The sequence below is a fragment of the Solanum lycopersicum genome, chromosome 12 (assembly GCF_036512215.1).
Source record: "Solanum lycopersicum chromosome 12, SLM_r2.1".
NCBI classification, from domain to species: domain Eukaryota; kingdom Viridiplantae; phylum Streptophyta; class Magnoliopsida; order Solanales; family Solanaceae; genus Solanum; species Solanum lycopersicum.
In genome coordinates this window covers 49,160,424-49,179,772 of record NC_090811.1, presented here as the reverse complement: position 1 = coordinate 49,179,772, position 19,349 = coordinate 49,160,424, and positions in this window count along the sequence as shown.

Here is a 19,349-nt window from a genome sequence, read left to right as displayed (position 1 = left end):
TAAGTTACTGAAAACTACTGATCACCTTCTTCCACAATTGAAGAGAGCAAAGAGGCACAAATGTAATGCACATCAATAGACATAACATAATTTGTTTAATGTGACATATAATATATTTTTATTAGTTATGTCATCCATATATAGTGGAGTACAAGGATACTTGGACCAGCAAGGTCAGACTGGGTTGCTGCTTCTTCTCACCTAAAATTATAAGTTATTATGTTCTCCCATGTGACCCTCTCTCAAAGTTTTACCTTTGAAAATGTTGTTGAAGATTAAGATTTCGTCCTATCATTTACCAAATATCTCGGATCCAAGATATAGAATCAAAGAAACTTTTGGTAAGAAGTGTTTTGCTCTTGCCGGTAGCCATCATGCAAGTAGAACATTACACAACATGAATTGTGTATAATATCATTAGAGAATGTATATGATTTGAGTAGTTATGACGCTTTTCGAAAAACACTAAGTTACTGTAAAATTACCTGTGTCGGTCCTATTTTTTCAGTTAAGACGTGCCTGAAAAAACAACAAATTCCTCTGGAATGTAAGTTTCATGCATTTTTATTTTAAGTGAATTTTGGTATTGATATATTTTTTTCTTTTGTGAGAGAATATATTTACAATTGAATTCCAAGGTAGTCAATTGATTTGTATTATCTGATTTTGGAATTGATAAATTAATTAATCTTAATTGAATTGGAATTGACAAGTACTGTGGTTCTACTCAAACCATTGAAGGAATGTTCATTTGGTTGGAGAATTCGTGTAACCTTCAACAATGGGTGCCATAATGTGTCTAATGCGTTGTAGAGAGTTTTTGGTAAGATTTCTTGCTTAATTTGATTTATAGTATTAGCTGGCAGTTTAGTGAAACAAGTTAAAAGATCCACTGGCATTGTCACTGTGCATGTTAGAATGTATGCGTTCACTAGTGATTACTGGACCAGGTCCCCCGTCAAAATAATAGTGCGGAATAAATAACTCAAAGTTAATCAAGCATAAGAATTATGTGAAAACCCTCTTGTTCAATGGAGGTTAAAACCATGACATGTACTCACAAGATTTCAAATTCAAACTCTATTTCACTCAAATAGGTCCAAGTTTCTTATGCAAACTCTTGCAACCTAGGAATAAAGACTCTTTAATCCCTTCCCTCTTACTGTAGCAACTCTACTACAAAGAAAACTAAGCAATAACTCTATAACCACTTAACAAACTAACTCTAGCTGATTTAGACTTCAAGAACCCAACTAGGTTAACTCTTAGCCACCAACAAGCATGGTGTTGACAAAATTTGGTGGCGCGTCTAACACAACAATTTCTTCCAAAAAGTTATGTGAAGATGCTTCTTTAGCTAAACTATCCACTACTCCATTGTTTTTCCTGTACGTGTGCCTTAGCTTTGGATTATTCAGTTGGTGAAGCAGCCACCTGTAATCAAACAAGAGATTAGATTCATCAGCATGAGGATTACAAAGTAGATGTACGACTGCCTAAGCATCCATTTCAATTTCTAAGGGCTGTATGTTGTGAAGTTGGGCAATGTGAAGACCGTGAAATCGCGCAAGCATTCAAGTGGCTAAAGCAGATGTGTTTTGTACCGATACCATGAAATCAATAATCCATGATCCCGCAGAATCGCGAATAACTCCACCAAAGCCTCCTTTTCGAGTAGTCTGCGAGCATGCCCCATCAGTGTTAAATTTGAAGCCGTTAAGAGGAGGGGAACCAAGATAAGTCGATGGAAATGGAAATTTGAGGGCGTTTTCTTGGTCCCAAAGAGTGAAACTCAATAACCTTTAGCATAGTCTATCTGTAATCTAGATATTTATTGGTATGGTTGAAAAGGCTAGTGTTTCAATTAATCCAACGAGCCCAAAGACCAACACAAACAAGGGTGGACGAAGGAATGGGATAGATAGGTTTTTTCTCGGATTGTTTGCTTAATGTAGGAATCCAGTCCATAGGAGGTGCAATGGTAAAATCCTAAACAGTAATGAGATGTTCTAGTTGAAGATGAGATTGTGGGTGTTTTCGACTAGTTGACACTCCTAGGCAACTCCACCCAAGAGAACATAATATATATATACACACCAATTTACCCCTATACTAAAAACTTTATTTTTTAATAAATAATATATTATTAGTTATTATATATTAAATATAGATATTATGGGATGCTAAAAGTCTATTTTCTTTTTTAATGAAATAGTAAAATATGTGATGAAAATTTTAAGTCATTTTTATATATTGCATATAAATATTACGGGATACAAGAAATTTACTTTTTCTAATGAAATAGCAAAATGCATGAGGAATTATTATTATTATTGTTATTATTATTATTATTATTATTATTATTATTACTATTACTATTATTATTACTATTATTATTATTATTATTATTGTACTTATTATTATTATTATTGTAATTATTATTATTATTATTATTATTATTATTATTATTATTTATATATAATCCAAATCCGAGCATAATACGAAACTTAAAATACTATAGAATGCAAGAAATATAGCTACTAGAGTGCAAGTGTGAGTTTGTGAAAGGGACACAATGAAAGGAAAGGCATGAAATAGGATTTTTAACTCTGGTGCATGTGACCGTCAGTCTTCTACTTATTTGGCAATATTATCTTATCTCACTTAATGACTCTACGAAATGCCAAGTATCTATTTTTTTGCCAAATATAACATGATTCCTAGCCTCTTGCGAAAGTTCGATCGATGGTATTTGTCGAGATCTCTCGTTAGGTTGGCGAATTGCTGACAATAATTTTCACTCCACTGAGTTTTAAGACTCAACCTTATAGGTGTATAGATTCGATGGCAGGAGATGATTAGTTACATCGAACTTGTCTAAGTTCCACCAAAAGGACATGTCTGCCGTGACTTTGTATCTTTTCAAGCACTTTTCCTTCCTGAATCCTTACAAACAAGACACACGTATTTGATCAAGATATCAAAATGAAAGCAAGTAAATGGTTTTGGGTTGCCTCCCAAATAGTGACTTAGTTAACGTCGTGGCAGGACGCAAGTTGCTTTCTTAGGTCTTGTTTTGGTGGTTTACTACACCACCACTATGTGGTTCTCTACTTCTTTGCGAGTGGAGAAGCATAAACTCTTGGACTATAGTATTTTCAAGCACTTTGTTAGCTCTAGATTGAGACAAAATCACTAGTTTCATCCCTTCAACATCTCTTTTCAATTCATCCAGTGCTTCATCTTGTTTAATGACATTGAGGATAATGGTTGAAAGTAATTTCTCAATGCGTTTTGCCTCACGATCTTTGCAATTTCTTATTTCGTGAGAAGGGATGTACCTATCTTTCTGCTTGTATTGAGCTTCAACCTTTTTCATCTTTTTTGCTATCTCATCCATCTGGGCTATCAGAGTGGCTGGCATGAAGTCTTTCTCTACTTCTAGGTTCATGTTAGTCACGTCGTCAAACAACTGTACTACTATGGAATATGATTGCTTCGCTAGACCACCTAGAGTAAGACTATCGACTAGCCTCTTGGATCTGGGATTGAGATCTCATAGAATAAATCAGTTAGTATCACGTCGAGAAGGCCATGATTCTTACATTGAGTGATCAACCCTTTATATCTGATCCAATATTTGTGAATCCATTCACCCTCCATTTATTTGAAGGTGAAGATTGTATCTCTCCTAATAATTACCTCCGGTGTAGGCCATTCCATTATTTATCAACACCAGCACTCATGCTTCCTGGGAATTTCAAACAACAAATAAAACTAAACTAAACGTTAAATTAGTAGAAACTACACTACAAAGATTTAAAATCAATAAGTAACTACATTTTTACGTGACACCACTCCCTGATAGTGACACATTTTTTATGTTGCAATATGTGTATCTTAGTAAATTTGGTGATAAACAAAACTAACCCATAGTTTGAGTTTCTACAAATCGAACCTAGTAGAGTAACCCAACCAAGGGTTGAGGTCGTGTCCGAAAGTAGTGGTAGTGAAAGTTGTATCTACTTAAATTTAATTCTAAATAGTGGTAGTTTAAGACATATTTGAATATTAAAACAAAGCAATTTTATTTTGTGACACCAAAATGTCAAATATCAAGAAAGGAGTTTTGTCACAAGTAGTAAAATTAGCAAAAATAAAGAAGAAAACAACTATGGGGGAAACTTCTTGGGTGTGAACGCAATATATGTTGACACAAACTAATGGTACATGCTTTTGATAGTAAAATTCACAGGACAATGGTGACTAGGCTAAGCTTTACGTGAAAGTAAGTTCCTTCTCGGGAAACTTAGCCCATATCAAATGGGTTCCTCTCGGACACCCACTCGTCTAAACTAACTAGGCTACGCCTTATCCATACCCTGGTCATTCGATAGAGAGTGATTGGATATGGGACCGGGGCTCACCCTTTCGGGCTGAACCTCATGTCGACCTACTCCTTTTGCCATCAGTCTTGTTGGTCTTGGTTTCACGACCTCCTTCTTGGGAAAGCCAAAACCACATGGGTGGTTTTGTATTTGCAACTACAAACCCATTAAATTAAACCACAACTACTAGGTGAAATCACCATTAAAATGCATCTAATCCTATCAGCAAGCAAGACCCAACAATAATATCAACACATATTTGCTAAATGACACCCCAAGAACGGGGGTTTTAGCCACACATCAAGTAATAATCATATATACTTAAAATGACAAAGGAATCAAGTGGGTATAAGAGATTAAACCTTATAAGTAACAAATGAAGGTAAATGGAGAAGACCTCCTTCCATAATTGGAAGAAGGACTTCTTTTTTCAAGCTTCCTCAAAATCCTCTTCAAACTTGAGAGAAAACTTAAAGAACAAAGTTTCTAAAATAAAATATCAAGTGCTTAATATTTCACTCTCTAAAATTCTTTTTATATATAAAAAAATAATAAAAGAATTCAGTATTTATAGACATTAGATTTAGTGTTGGTGGATCGATTCAACGTTTTTAGTCGTGAATCGCCGTGTGATTCGGTAATTCGCGCTTTTCTGGTTCGTTGTCATTTGTGCCTTTCCTTTATATCCGTGCATGTTGTAAGGTTGGACGGAATAACTCTGCTTCGCAGAACTATTCATCGAAGCGCCGACTGCTTCTTTTCTTCGCCTTTCGATCCACTTCCTTCAGGGCTCACTTGCTGTAACAGAAGGCAGAACTTTGATATACGGAGTGTCGCCAAGTTTGCCTGGCGATGCACATTTTGCATTTTCAACTCTTTTCTTCCATTTTGCTTTCGTTATGCGCATAAGTGTCCATGCTCCTATCAAATCCTCAAATACCTGAAACATAGAAGTTTTTATCATATATCGAGATAAAATACGCAATTGATGACATGATTTGCATTAAAACAAGGCCCTAGATGAGCTCAATTTGAGGACTCATCAATATATCGGGTTTCTTAACCATCTATTAAATTATTTTTATGCTTTATTATTAATTATTCTTGGATTGTTAATAAATCTATCAAGATATACATAGTTTCTTCCTTTATAAATCGGACATAAAATGTTATTCCAATAGACTTTCTTATGAAAATTTTTATTTATTGGTTATTCTTTGTTATTCAAATTAATATATTGTTTTATTTAACATTTTTTATTTTGTGTGCATATGATGAAATGTATATTTTATTATTTTTCAAGTTAATTGGGTTGATATTGCACATGTTTCTATACATCTGTTAGGTCTATATAAAATTTATCATATTATATTACAAGTGGGAAGCTCTAAGATGTAAAGTTGGATTACCATTTTATTCCTATACTAAATAAAAATGTTATATTCACATTTAATTATTTTATTTTTGAAAAATAGAGCAGTAAACTTTTTTTACTTTTAATGAATTGAGAATATTAAAACAGTTACGAAAATTAAATAATCTAAACGTTAAAGAAAATGAAGAGCCAAATGTTAGTTAATGAGAGCAAATAGGAAGAGATTTACGTTAACTCAAATAAAGAAGTAGTTACCTTTACATTTGCTAGAATCTTAAAAGTTGTAGATTTCAATACAATGAATCCCATAATTAATATATTAATATATGTTATTTTCAATGATAAATACATGAAAAGAAGCTAAAGAGACTAATTAATCATTTAAAGTGAAAGTATTATATAAAGCCAAGAATAATTTTCATTTTCCTCAAGTCCCCTCTCCAATTTTATGGGCTCTAAAGAAGAGTATATCAATTCTCTGAGCAGTTTTTTCTCAATCAATGTCAAAGTTAAAGGCTATTAAAATACGCTATGAACGTTGTTGGATTTGTCCAAGAATTTCAGCTGTGGATGTTGTTGGATTCGTCAAAGAAATTTCTTATTGAAGAATACACTCATGAAACATATTATTTAATTTCCTTGCTAGGGCTTAATATGTGCAACACACAATATTAGTTTTATGGTAAAATATTTCTATATGTTATTGGTTTTACACATATTTCATTAACAAAGCACATAACATTTAAATATTGTAGTTGTATACAGTGTTTTGGACGGCGAGAGGCGTCAAGGGCCTGCCTCACCACGAGGCGAGGCGAGCGGCGAGGCGCTCGCCTTTTTGAATCGTGGCGCCAATTTATACCAAAAATTAAAAACATTTAATTACACATATAATGTTCAAAATTTCAATAGCAATTACATATATTACAAATACTATAATAATTACTATAGAAGAATTAATTTTTTTCAAAAAAATAATGGACAACAGTCAGAACACAGTGAAAGAAGAAAACATTTTACAGTAATCCGGGACAAAACAAAGAGTGACGAAAACAGAGGAAAAAATAGAGTAGTGAAGGCAGGGAGCAGTGAAGAACGAAAGAGAAAGAGATGAATGGAGCAGCAACTTGAGGGAAACAGACGAAGAAGAGAGCAGCTACAGAGGAAGAGAAGCAGCAGCAACTCGAGGAAGAAAAGAAGAGGAATACACAAAAGTCTGATGAAAGTTTGAAAATAGAAAAAAAACCTAATATTATCAAGTTAAAACTTTTTTTAAAAAAAAATCAAAATGGTGACGCCATTTACATTGCCATTGGGTCGCCTCGGGTCGCCTATTTGAGGTCGTCTCGCCTCAGTGGATAATGGCGACACAGCCTCGCCATTCGCCACAGGCGCTATGGCGAGCGCCTTTCACAACACTGGTTGTATAGTATTTTGGATTTTAGAAACAAAAAAACATATTGGATACTTATCAATTTTAAGAACATGTAATTTGTATTTTCTATTTTATAACACATAATATAACTTTAAAATATTGATAATATACGATCTTCACAAAAATATTTTTATTTATATGACCACACGCGCGTAGCGTGTACCCAGAAACTAGTATAATAATAAAGGTCAAACGTGCAAAGACACATTTTTTGAACTAGTAATAATAATGATGTTAAGAGGCTTGACTAAAACATAGATTATTCATCTAACTAACTCTAGTTTTTTGACTCTACCTAAAAACTTAGACAAACATCGATTTAATATCCTTTATATCTTAGGAGTCGGTTTGCAATATAAGAACACAAGACATAAATCTCAAAATACAACAAAGACACTTTTGTACTCCATCAGGTCACTTGTTGAATAATGAGCAGTGTTCTTCCTTAAAGATGACTTCTTCTTTGTAAGCTTATAAATTTGCAGTATTTAAAAATCTTGGATTTGTCTTCGGAGAAGAGACTACTATGAAATGGAAATAAATCATGGGACCAAGCCATGTAGAACAATGCCATACTTTATTGATAAAAGGTTGATTAGATATTTTTGTTCTTACAAAATTCCAAATTATTGTTAGAGAATTTATCATTGTCTGTAAGATCCCAAAAACTTGATCCACCTTCTCGGGGTTTCCAATCTCTATTTTACAGATATATGCACAAATATGGCATGATTAAATTATTTCAAGTTTGTTGTTGATGAACATCTTGACTTGCAACTTTAGGCTATATGGTGAAATAAGGGCTTGATCGTCTAAAGGGCCCTTATCGGTCCAATTGTCCCCCTAAGAAGAGCTATTACCTGAATTATCTGGCAAATCATATGTTTCTCTGCATCTTCTCTAACTTGAAGCATGTCTTTTCAGGCATAAAATCACCTAAAGCCCATTTTTTACCTACCACATGAGCTCTGATGTAATACTTCTATTTGGGAAATAAGGCCCAAAGAGAATTTGAGGTTCTCAACCTCCACCATCTCTTCATTGCTAAAGTATTGCTTAAGTCTTTCATACTTGTGAAACCAATACCCCCTCGTCACATGGAACACATATATTTAACCAACAACTCTCGTCACATGGAACACATAAATTTAACCAACAACTCTGAAATTTATTTCGACCTTGTCTACTATCCCAAAAAAAAAACAACTAAATGCTTCTCAATTAACTTTCGAGTACCTTTGAGATGAGTCAAAGCAGAAAGAGTATAAATATGAAGAAATTGGAGAACACTCTTGATCAAAACAGTGAGGCCTTCCCCCCATTCCCACCCATAAGAAAAAAGGCTTATCATGCCAACCATTAAGCTTCAAATGAAATGTGAATAACCCATCCTCTTCTCTTCTATAGAATGCGCGCTTCCGATTTCAGTGCTCGAAACACCTTTTGACAACCTTACTAACCATATAATCAAAATATTATAGCTTCTTTCTATTTACATACAATGGGCGACCTTGATAAGTAAAAAGAAAGTTTTTTCCATGAAATTGGTACATCTCCTTAACGTATTAATCCTTCGAGCTGAAGTTATAGGATCAGGTAAAAATAAGATTGTATCTCTATTAACTAGATGATCAGAACTTGTCTCATATACTTTGATCCAGTTCATGATGAGTCTTACAGAAGGAGTATTGTCACTACAAAAATAACAATGTCATCAACATAATCCAAGTGATTTATATTAGGACAATTATGAGGCATGTAAAAGGGGATGAACCTATTATGACCGTTCACATCATTTAAAGATCCAGAGAGGAACTTTACAGCCAAGATAAAAAGAGGATCACCCTATCTTAATCCTTGAAAAGAAGAGCAAAAATCATATCTAGCGCCATTAATAGCCACAAAGTGCCAATTTTCATATATAAGATTAAAGATCATGGCTGTTCATTGTTTATAGAAGCCAAACTTAGTCAAAAACAGATGTAATGCTAAGACATTTTTTCATATGATTTGTTCATATCAAGTTACAAAACAACAAGACCACCCTTGTTAGTCTTAGAAATATTCTGAATAATTTAATCAGCTCAAAGAACATTCTCTGTGTTTAGTCTCTCTTTTACAAAGCCGCGTTGGTCGGGAGAGACTATATATTTCACATAGGATTTAATCTCAATGAAAATATTTTGGAAATAATTTTTCTGGTAAAGTTTGAAAAAATTATGGGCCTATACTCACCAAAGCAACTAGCGGTGTCAAATTTAGAAATTAACACTAGGAAAGTATGCGAGAAGTACATGGTCAGTTTTTTCCCTCTAAGAAGTCTTGAACATAGGCTATGATATCCTCTTTGATGATATCCCAACAAGTTTGGAAGAATGTTCCATTATATCCATCTATCCTTGCAGCACTTAAAACACTAGGGGTCGTTTGGTAGAGTGTATAAGATTAATCCAAAATAGAGTGTACTAGTAATGCTTTCATTAGTAGTGTTTGCATTAGTAATGCTTGCATTAATTATGAAAGCATTATTTTTTATACATTGTTTGGTTTGATGTATTAGAAATAACAAATCTTGCATAATTTTTATTAAAAATTATATGTTTACAAATATACCCTTTTCACTTTATTTATTTGTACACTTCCTTTGCAACAAAGTTCTTTGCTAAAACATCAAAAAGAATTCTTTACTAAAACATCATTAACTCTTCTTCTTCTTTTTCAAAATTAATATTAAACAGTTGTACTATTGCGTCAGACTATTTTTGTGAAAAATTCACCAATAATTTTTTTATCAAATTTATCGTCATAGTAGTAAGCGTTTTGATTAATTATTTCGAAATTAGTTTTTTTCTGTAAAAATACTTAAGAGGTCATAAAGCCTATTAGGGCACCAAAAAATTAAAAGACATCGGAAAGCAAATTAAAATAAAAAAATATTATGACAACAAAGAAAATGAAAAGGCTTTAGAGGTAGTTTTATAACTATTTAATCTAATGCAAGTGTTAAAATATTGTGTATTACTAATACCTAGAATTTCTTGGTATTAGCAATACACAATAGAGTGTATAGCTAATGCTTGCATTAGTTAGACATGGCATGAAAAAGTGTACAAAACAAGGTACTGCTAATATACACTCTACCAAATGACCCCTAAGACTGAAGACAACCTTTTTAATTTCTTTTTCATCAGGCATAATACACAAACTTTTCCAAAATGATAAAGTTAGGAATACATTGAAGAGTATCACAATTAAGAGGAGGTTGAGGACGATTAGAAAAAGTCTGCAAATGTGTAAATGCTTCCTTCAAGATTTTTTCATCTTTGCTGATATTTTGATTCTTGATAGATTCATCTTTCATCTATTTTCCCTTTTCATGCTATGAGATTAGTTAGAGTTTTTATCACATTCTTCAAACCATTTGCATTGAGATTTTTGAAGAAGTATAAATTCATGAAATTTCATCCAATGAATATACTCAACATGCTATTTATTATTGTCTTGCCTGCTTTTTCAGTATTTACTTGAATATCAATTCCTTCTAAACTTAGAAGCTTTATTTCCTACTTGATGGTATTCTGATGAACATAACCTATTTATTTTCTCGACCATAAATTCAATTTTTCCCCAGTATCTTCATCTTTGAGTGTAAAGTCTGCATAGGGTTGAGGTTAAATATTTACATTTTTACATTGGAAGTTGTGCAACAAAAAAAGTTAAATGTATTGGAGCTGGATGAAATTAAAATTGAATAACATCTGTAGCTTCTATATAAAAAGTCAGAGTTTTATACTTGAAAGAATATTCTACACTTGAGTTCAATAGTATAAATGGAGAATGTTGTGACCATAGGTTATCAAACGTGCAATCAATATGATCTTGGCTGATGTTATCTAGTCGATTTTGCATCACAACCCTGTAATGATAAGTAGGAACACACAACTAGTAGAAACATGGTTGTGCAGAAGACAGTGCTGACAATACTCCGAGGTCATAGATATGCAAAGTCTAGAATCTAAACAGCGAAAACTCTCTAGAGGTAGATACCTTATTGAAGTTTACAAGAAAAGTAGCTTCTTGTTCTTCTCAACACGTGATATACCGTGGTTTCACGGTATTATTAATACTTTTTCCTTAAGTTTAGTGTGTCCAAAAGCCTTTTTGTGCTAACTTTTATGTAAGTTTCTCTTTATTTGAGGAAATCTGTCTAAAAGAGGAATGCAGAGGTTTTTGAGCGAGAAATACACAAAAGTACCACCTGCGGAGCTTGTGACGGTTCGTCGTGCCCATTACGGTACGTACGTGGCATCGTAGTGCAGCTGCTAAAGGAAGATGGGGAAGTCTGTACAAGTGTGGGGTTACAGAGTGTGTGACGGACCTTCGTAGCCACGACGGCCCGTCCTGCTTGTTCATCATGAAGTTCAGAGAAGTAGTCTCAGTACCAAATTCCAAGAGATTAAGTGATTTGGAAAGGATACCCTCGACGGAACGTTGTGCGTGTGACGATCCATCGTACCTGCCGTCGAGGGTAATGGAGGGAGAAATAGAAGAAATTGCAAAAGTATGGGACGACGGAGTCCATTACGGTCCGTCATGACCACGAAAATCTGTCGACCCAGCGCGTTTTGACATATTTTCAGCTAATAGAATCCTTATTTAATTAGGTTTTTATTTTTTATAAATAGTTCGAGAAACCTCGCTTTTGAGGTTAGACCCTTGATCATTGTTAGACTCTTAATTTTTTTAGACCCTTTGTGAGACTCTTGGATATTTTGAGACTCTTATAATGATTGCTGGTGATTTTTGTTGATTTATCAAGCGAACTTTTGGACTTTACTTTTTCTCATTGAGGTAAGTACATGAATTCTTATATCATATATTTGAATATTGTGATTATGACTATGGGTAACTAAACTCCATAACTAGGGTTGTGGGAACCATAGGCGAATAATGAGGTAAAAACTAACTAAAATAACAATTCTAGAATAGTGTCTTGCATGTATTGATAATTCTTTCGCTTAGAAGTCTTTTTAACGGATGACCAATGTTAGAACTCGCCTTAATGCTACTTGCCGGACCAAGGAGGTAGATAATAGGAAAAGAATTATCAACATAGATTTAGTGTATACTATCTAATAGGCTAGTATTGATTGGTATGAGGTAATAACTTAGTCAAATATCGAATATGATGCTTAATATGAGGTAAAGGTAAGGGTTAGCATAACAACACACGTAGCCGGACCAAGGCGCGGAGTGAAATTTTCTAGATGCCGGACCAAGAATTTAGAAATACATAACTTATCACTTTGCATGAAAGATACTAGGAAAGAATTGTTATAGTTAGAATTATCAAGTTACGAACCTGTGGGGAACACGTAAACCCTAGTTACTTTTATTAATTGATTAAACTCCAACATTCAAAGCTGTTAAGTGTCTCCTTTAATTTTCCTAGTTATTTTCATTTATTCAGAAATAGAAAAACCCCCCTTTTATCATTTTTGCTTTCTAAGGACGTAATTGACCGAACAATAGTAATAATAGATTGAAGTTAAGTCTAAACTATTTTCCTCCTGGGAACGATCCCAACCTCACTAGTTGGGTTATTTACTTGACACTACAACTTTACTTCTTATTTGAGAACTAAGTTTGAGCGTATCAAATTTTGGCGCCGCTGCCGTGGAATGTTGATTTTAGATTAACTTAAAGTTATTACTATAGTTTAGTTGATATTTTCTTGATCTTACTTTGTTTTATTGTTTTTGATTCTTGCAGAACTATCTTCCTTGTATGCCAAATACACGGAGAGGAAGAGAACCCTTGTTTCCCTACGATCACGAATTAGAGCGTACACTACGCAACATGAATTGAAACTTGGGAATTAATGATAATGATCCAAACCAGAACATCCCAGCTCCGGTTGATGTTCATGGTCAGTTGTCACCTGGACCGTCGTGTTTCACTTACTATAGGAATTTCATTACATCTTAAATATTTTATTTATTTTGTGTGGTTTTGCTAGTCTTGTCTGCTCCTTTCAGTACTAATATTGATTCTTTACATGTACTATCGATTATGGCACCAAAACAAGATTGAGTCTACGCACACGAGCGATCAAAGTTTGTCACCCCGTTTGCCCGCCTGGTCATTGGCTCTGATAATGAGCGTGACCCTGAGTACGTGCCCTAGGCAATTCTACCCCATCCCGAGTTGCACGTGCTGCCAGAGCCACACCCAAAAAGGTGGCGCCCGACGTAGTCACTGCCTCCCAGTCTGATGAGGAGCGCACACTGACCGACGCACCTTCTGGGTCAGCTACTAATGAAGAAGGAGCGTCAGGCTCCTTAGGAGTTTCTTGGTCGGAGGAAGCCTCCAGATCTGCTGAGGTTCCTGCACCCACCACCATTGCAGAGTATGCCTCGTCTAATGAGGCTGACAATTCGAAATCCACACCTGATTCACCAGCTCGTGCTCTCACCCCATTTAACGACCAACCCAACCTGTGGTGTGTCGACGGGCAGTATCAAGTCTATTGCGATGCAAAGTTCCTGAATGACAAAGGAGTCATGACTCAGACACTTACATTGGAGCGGCAGGTTCTTATGGGAAGTCTCCCGACGATGCCCGAGATCAACAATCTCTTCACCCAACATCGACTGGAGTGGACAGCACGTCAGTTGGGACGTTATAGTGAAGACTTGGTCCGAGAGTTCTACACCTCCTACGTAGCAACTCTCTGATCAAAGATTGATAGGCGGGCTGCCCCCGCCAAACAAGCCCCACTAGAGCAGGTCCGAGAACGTGGCATTCAGGTTGATATCTATCTGCCTGTCATCCACCGATTTCTATACGACGAGAATGTTGATGCTAATTGGACCCCTCTCACTGTCGAGTTTGACTACCGTTGGCAGATTGTCAAAGATGGCCAATTTTTGCGTGAGCCATCGCTGAGAGAGACCACCAAGATATGGATGGCCCTGCACTTATCCGTTGATGGAGAGGGTGCTGACTGGGTGACCGAGCCTAAGGGAGCCATCAAGAAGGCTAACCTAACCTTCACTACAAAGTTTTTGTGGTTGATTGTCCTCCACTTCCTTTCCCCCACAACCGCTAATAATATAGTCACATGGGATCGATCAGTACTGATGGTGGCGATGATAGCCGGGTTTGAGGTGGATTTTCCGTGGATTCTACAGGAGGTCATGCACGAGAGGGATTTTAAGGTCACAACTACTTACCCTTTCCCGTGCATGATATTTTCTCTATGCAGGTCCGCAGGTGTGCCTATATGACACGTTGATCAGCTCAAGACCCTGCTGGGCACTGTTGATATCGGCCTAATCAGGGATGAGGCCAATGAGTCGGCTCCACGCAGAGGGACCCATCTAGAGTTGCCTCCACTTGGTGACTATCTGGCTGATACGGTGGCACAGGCTCGCACGGCTACGCAGGCGGCTTCCACTAACACTACCATGGTCGAGTCTATCCCGGGTAGTAGCACTGCCCCGAGCTCCTCTCGCTCAGCCCCTTTACCCGCTCTTGTCCCGCTATCTAGAGTCTAGAAATTAGAAGCACAAATGGATACACTTCTGTATCATATCGAGCCTTGGATGCAGAGGTCTATTGCTGAGGCAGAAGAGCGCTTGGAGCGGAGAATGGTCCAGCACACAGAGCAGAAGATCGCTGAGGTTCATCAGTGCTTGGACACTTTTGAGTTGAGGGTGTTATCCCGTCCAGCCCCTCTGGTGTATGTGTCGACCCTTCAGGCTGCGGTCGACAGTCTTCGCGCAGATATTGATATGATTTTAGAGGCTAAGGTGCCTAAGTCTGAGGCCCTTTCTGCAGAGCCTGCTGAAGACACAGTGATGACGTCCCTATTCGACACATCATAGATTCCACCACCTCCCCCTCGAGAGCATGCCAAGAGGCGTAGGGGTCGAGAGGAGGATGAGGCGCGAGCACAAAAGAAGGAGTGCCGTGAGATGGAGGCTGCGGGAGGTGGCGCGTCAGTCGAGAGCAGTAGAGTTAGCCGTTGGGGCGTCTAGCTCCAGAAATGTGGAGATAGCGAGAGGCACTGCTGATAGTGCTGTTGATGCTGAGGACACTACTGAGGGTGTCCAAATTACAGAGGTAGTGTGTTCCGGGGAAACGGACCCACAAGCTTGCTGATATTCGGCGCTTTGCGCCTCAGGTTTGGTTCACCTACCACTCTTGTATTTCGATCTTTTTTATGGATTGGGGACAATTGCATGTCTTTTTGTTGGGGGTGGGGTAAATGGAAAGTGAGTGCTAAGGTGAAGTCTGAGTAGCCCAATTCTCTATTCTCTTTTGGGGGTTTCTTGCATGTGTTCTTTTTCCTCAAGAGACTGATTACTTTTTCTGTTGAACCGACATGTCTATATCTTGTGTACATAGTTTAATTCTGAAGCATGATGTCTAAAATGATATCCTGATAAAATGAAAAATGATGCATGACTAAGCATAGTAATTTATAAATGTGTGGCTCTAAGCATGACATAGAGGTACACCACTGCATGACCCTAAGTCTAAAAGTCGAACTAGGTGTCTGATAATCTGGTAGAGTAATGAGATGTCAAGTGAGTGTGAGGAAGATTTGGATAGTCCTCTATTTCTACTGAGCTAGAACTTGCCTGGTTAGTCCTTCTAAAAAGTAAGCTGTAATAGACAATTAGGAAAGGATCATAGACCCTTATTCAATATAGCCCATTGTTTAGCCTAAGTAAAAGAAAACCAAATAAAATTTATCCTTCTTTGATCCAAATGATTTGAGCTTAAACTAGACCTTTCTTTTTCACCCTAACCGATCTATTCTGAGAATAATGTGTTGCCCCTGGTCCCTCCTTGGACATGTGCACCTCAGCTTATGCAAAAAGCATAAGTTGAGGGTGGCTAATGCAGTAAACAACCCTTTTATGGCCCTAACCCAACTTTGGGTATTGTGTACTTTGACTCATGGCAAAGCCATGAGTTGAGGGTGACTATTATGAGGAATGCTCTGGAAAGTGGGGTTGAAAGAACAAAAAGAGACAAAGAACAAAAGTAAAGTGACTCAAGAATTAGTTGAAAGAAAAGTGAAAAAAATAAAATAAAATAAAATATACAAGAAATACAAGCAAGAAAACAAGAGAGTAACTTACACAAATGAAGAAAGAAGGGAAAATAGCAAGGTGAAAGAATATGAGAAACTGGGCAAAATAAAATGATAAAAAATGGTATGTTTAGCCGATATGTCAAGGAGGGCAAAAAGTCACTAAAATATACCTAGATATACCCTACCTGACCATGAGCCTATGTTACAAGCTAAGAAAGTCCTATCGTGATCCTAAGAGTTGTATAGCGAACTTAAAACAGTGAAAATAAGGGCAAGCTTATGACAATATGTATGAATGAGTGTGAATTTGTTCTGAGAGTGTGTGTTGAAAAGTAATCCTTATACTCAAACTGGAATCATTGTGTGAAAAATGAGGATTTTGTTTTTAAGTGAAGACACTAGTTGCAATACCGGAAATATTAGCACCTCGGTGAGAAATTGAAGAGGATAGGTGTTAGTGCATGGTGAGTCTGTGTCATGGTCTGATGCCACATAATTCAAGCCTAATAGTGATAACATGCATAAATATGATGAGATTGATTGGGATTGATAGCCAAATGATTGCGAAATATAAAACATGGTTACTATTGTACAAAGATTTTGTATTGAGTCATAGTGCGTCGCTAGAGGACAAACAACGAATTTAAGTTGAGGGTGTTGTTATACCGTATTTTCACGATATTATAAATACTTTTTCCTTAAGTTTAATGTGTCCAAAAGCCTTTTTGTGCTAATTTTTATGTAAGTTTCTCTTTATTTGCAGGAAATCTGTCTAAAAGAGGAATACAGAGGTTTTTGAGCGAGAAATACAGAAAAGTACCATCTTCAGAGCTTGTGATGGTTCGTCGTGCCCGTGCGGTTCGTAAGTGGCATCGTAGTGCAACTGCTGAAGGAAGATGGGGAAGTCTGACAAAGTGTAGAATTACGGAGTGCGTGACGGACCGTTGTAGCAATGACGGCCCGTCCTGCTGGTTTGTCATGAAGTTCAGAGAGGTAGTCCAGTACCCAAATTACAAGAGTTTAAGTGTTTTGGAACAGAGACCCTCGACGGACCGTTGTGCCTGTGACGATCCATCATACCTGTCGTCGAGGGTAATGGAGAGAGCAGCAGAAGAAATTGCACAAGTATGGGACGACAGAGTCCATTACAATCCGTCATGACTACGACGATCCGTCGCGAGGTTCGTCGACTCAGCCGCGTTTTGACAGATTTTCAGCTAATAGAGTCCTTATTTAATTAGGTTTTTATTTTTTATAAATAGTTTTAAAAATCTCATTTTTGAGGTTAGACCCTTGATTTTTGTTAGACTCTTGATTGTTTTTTAGACCCTTTGTGCGACTCTTGGATATTTTGAGACTCTTGTAATTGATTGTTGGTGATTTTTGTTGATTAATCAAGCGAACTTTCGGATTTTACTCTTTCTTATTGAAGTAAGTACATGAATTGTTATATCATATATTTGAATAGGGAAAAGGGTCTGATATACCCCTCAACTTTGTAAACAAATGGCTCATATATACCCTTATTTGTAAACAAATGACTCACATATACCCTTTTCCTCTAACGGAAATGAAAAAAAATAATTTTAATCTAAAATTTTTATTATTTTTTTATAAAGAAAAAAGTCCCACATGAGTAAATTTAATCCTTGTCAAACATATTTTTTTGATATTTTTTTGTTTTAATGACTAATTTATAATTTTTTATTTTGATAATCAAATTTATTTATGTTTCTCTAATATTCTTGTAAAATTTATCATAGATGACCAAAGTTTTTCTTCGAATACGAAATTAAATTATAATACACACAAAAAAATAGTTTAAATTTTTTTTCTTTAAACTAAGGAATAATAGAAAAAAACAAAATAAGAATAAGAAACTCAAATAATTATAATAAAAGAAGACAAAAAATAATTTATGTATGAAAAAAATTAAATATACCTTGAACTTTGATAGAAGAATCATATATACCCACCCCTAAATATTTTTTTTAAATTACAAGTCATAAATATAAATTTAAAACTACTTTTTTAACTTTCGTTAAATGAAGGGTATATGTGAGCCATTTTATAACGGCAGGGGTATATGTGAGCCGTTTGTATAACGGTAAGGGCATATATGAGCCACTTTTATGACGAGGGGTATATCACCTCTAAGTGACAAAGTTGAGGGGTATATCAGACCCTTTTCCATTTGAATATTGTGATTATGACTATGGGTAACTAAACTCCATAACTAGGGTTGTGGGAACCATAGGCGAATAATGAGGTAAAAACTAACTAAAATAACAATTCTAGAATAGTGTCTTGCATGTATTGATAATTCTTTCGCTTAGAAGTCTTTTTAACAGATGACAAATGTTAGAACTCGCCTTAATGCTACTTGCCGGACCAAGGAGGTAGATAATAGGAAAAGAATTATCAACATAGATTTAGTGTATACTATCTAATAAGCTAGTATTGATTGGTACGAGATAATAATTTAGTCAAATATCGAATATGATACTTAATATGAGGTAAAGGTAAGGGTTAGTATAAGAACCCGCGTAGTCGGACCAAGGTGCGGTGTAAAATTTTCTAGATGTCGGATCAAGGATTTAGAAATACATAACTTATCACTTTGCATGTAAGATACTAGGAAAGAATTGTTATAGTTAGAATTATCAAGTTATGAACATGCGGGGAACACGTAAACCCTAGTTACTTTTATTTTAATTGATTAAACTCCAAAATTTGAAGCTGTTAAGTGTCTCCTTTAATTTTGCTAGTTATTTTCATTTATTCAGAAATAGAAAACCCCCCTTTTATCATTTTTGCTTTTCAAGGAAGTAATTGACTGAACAATAGTAATAATAGATTGAAGTTAAGTCTAAACTATTTTCCTCGTGGGAATGATTACAACCTCACTAGCTGGGTTATTTACTTGACACGAACGCTTTACTTCTTATTTGAGAAGTAAGTTTGAGCGTATCAACACGCATACACTCAATTATCTACACGCAAAGAAAAAAAGAAATTAAATATGTGTTAAACAGAGCAGGT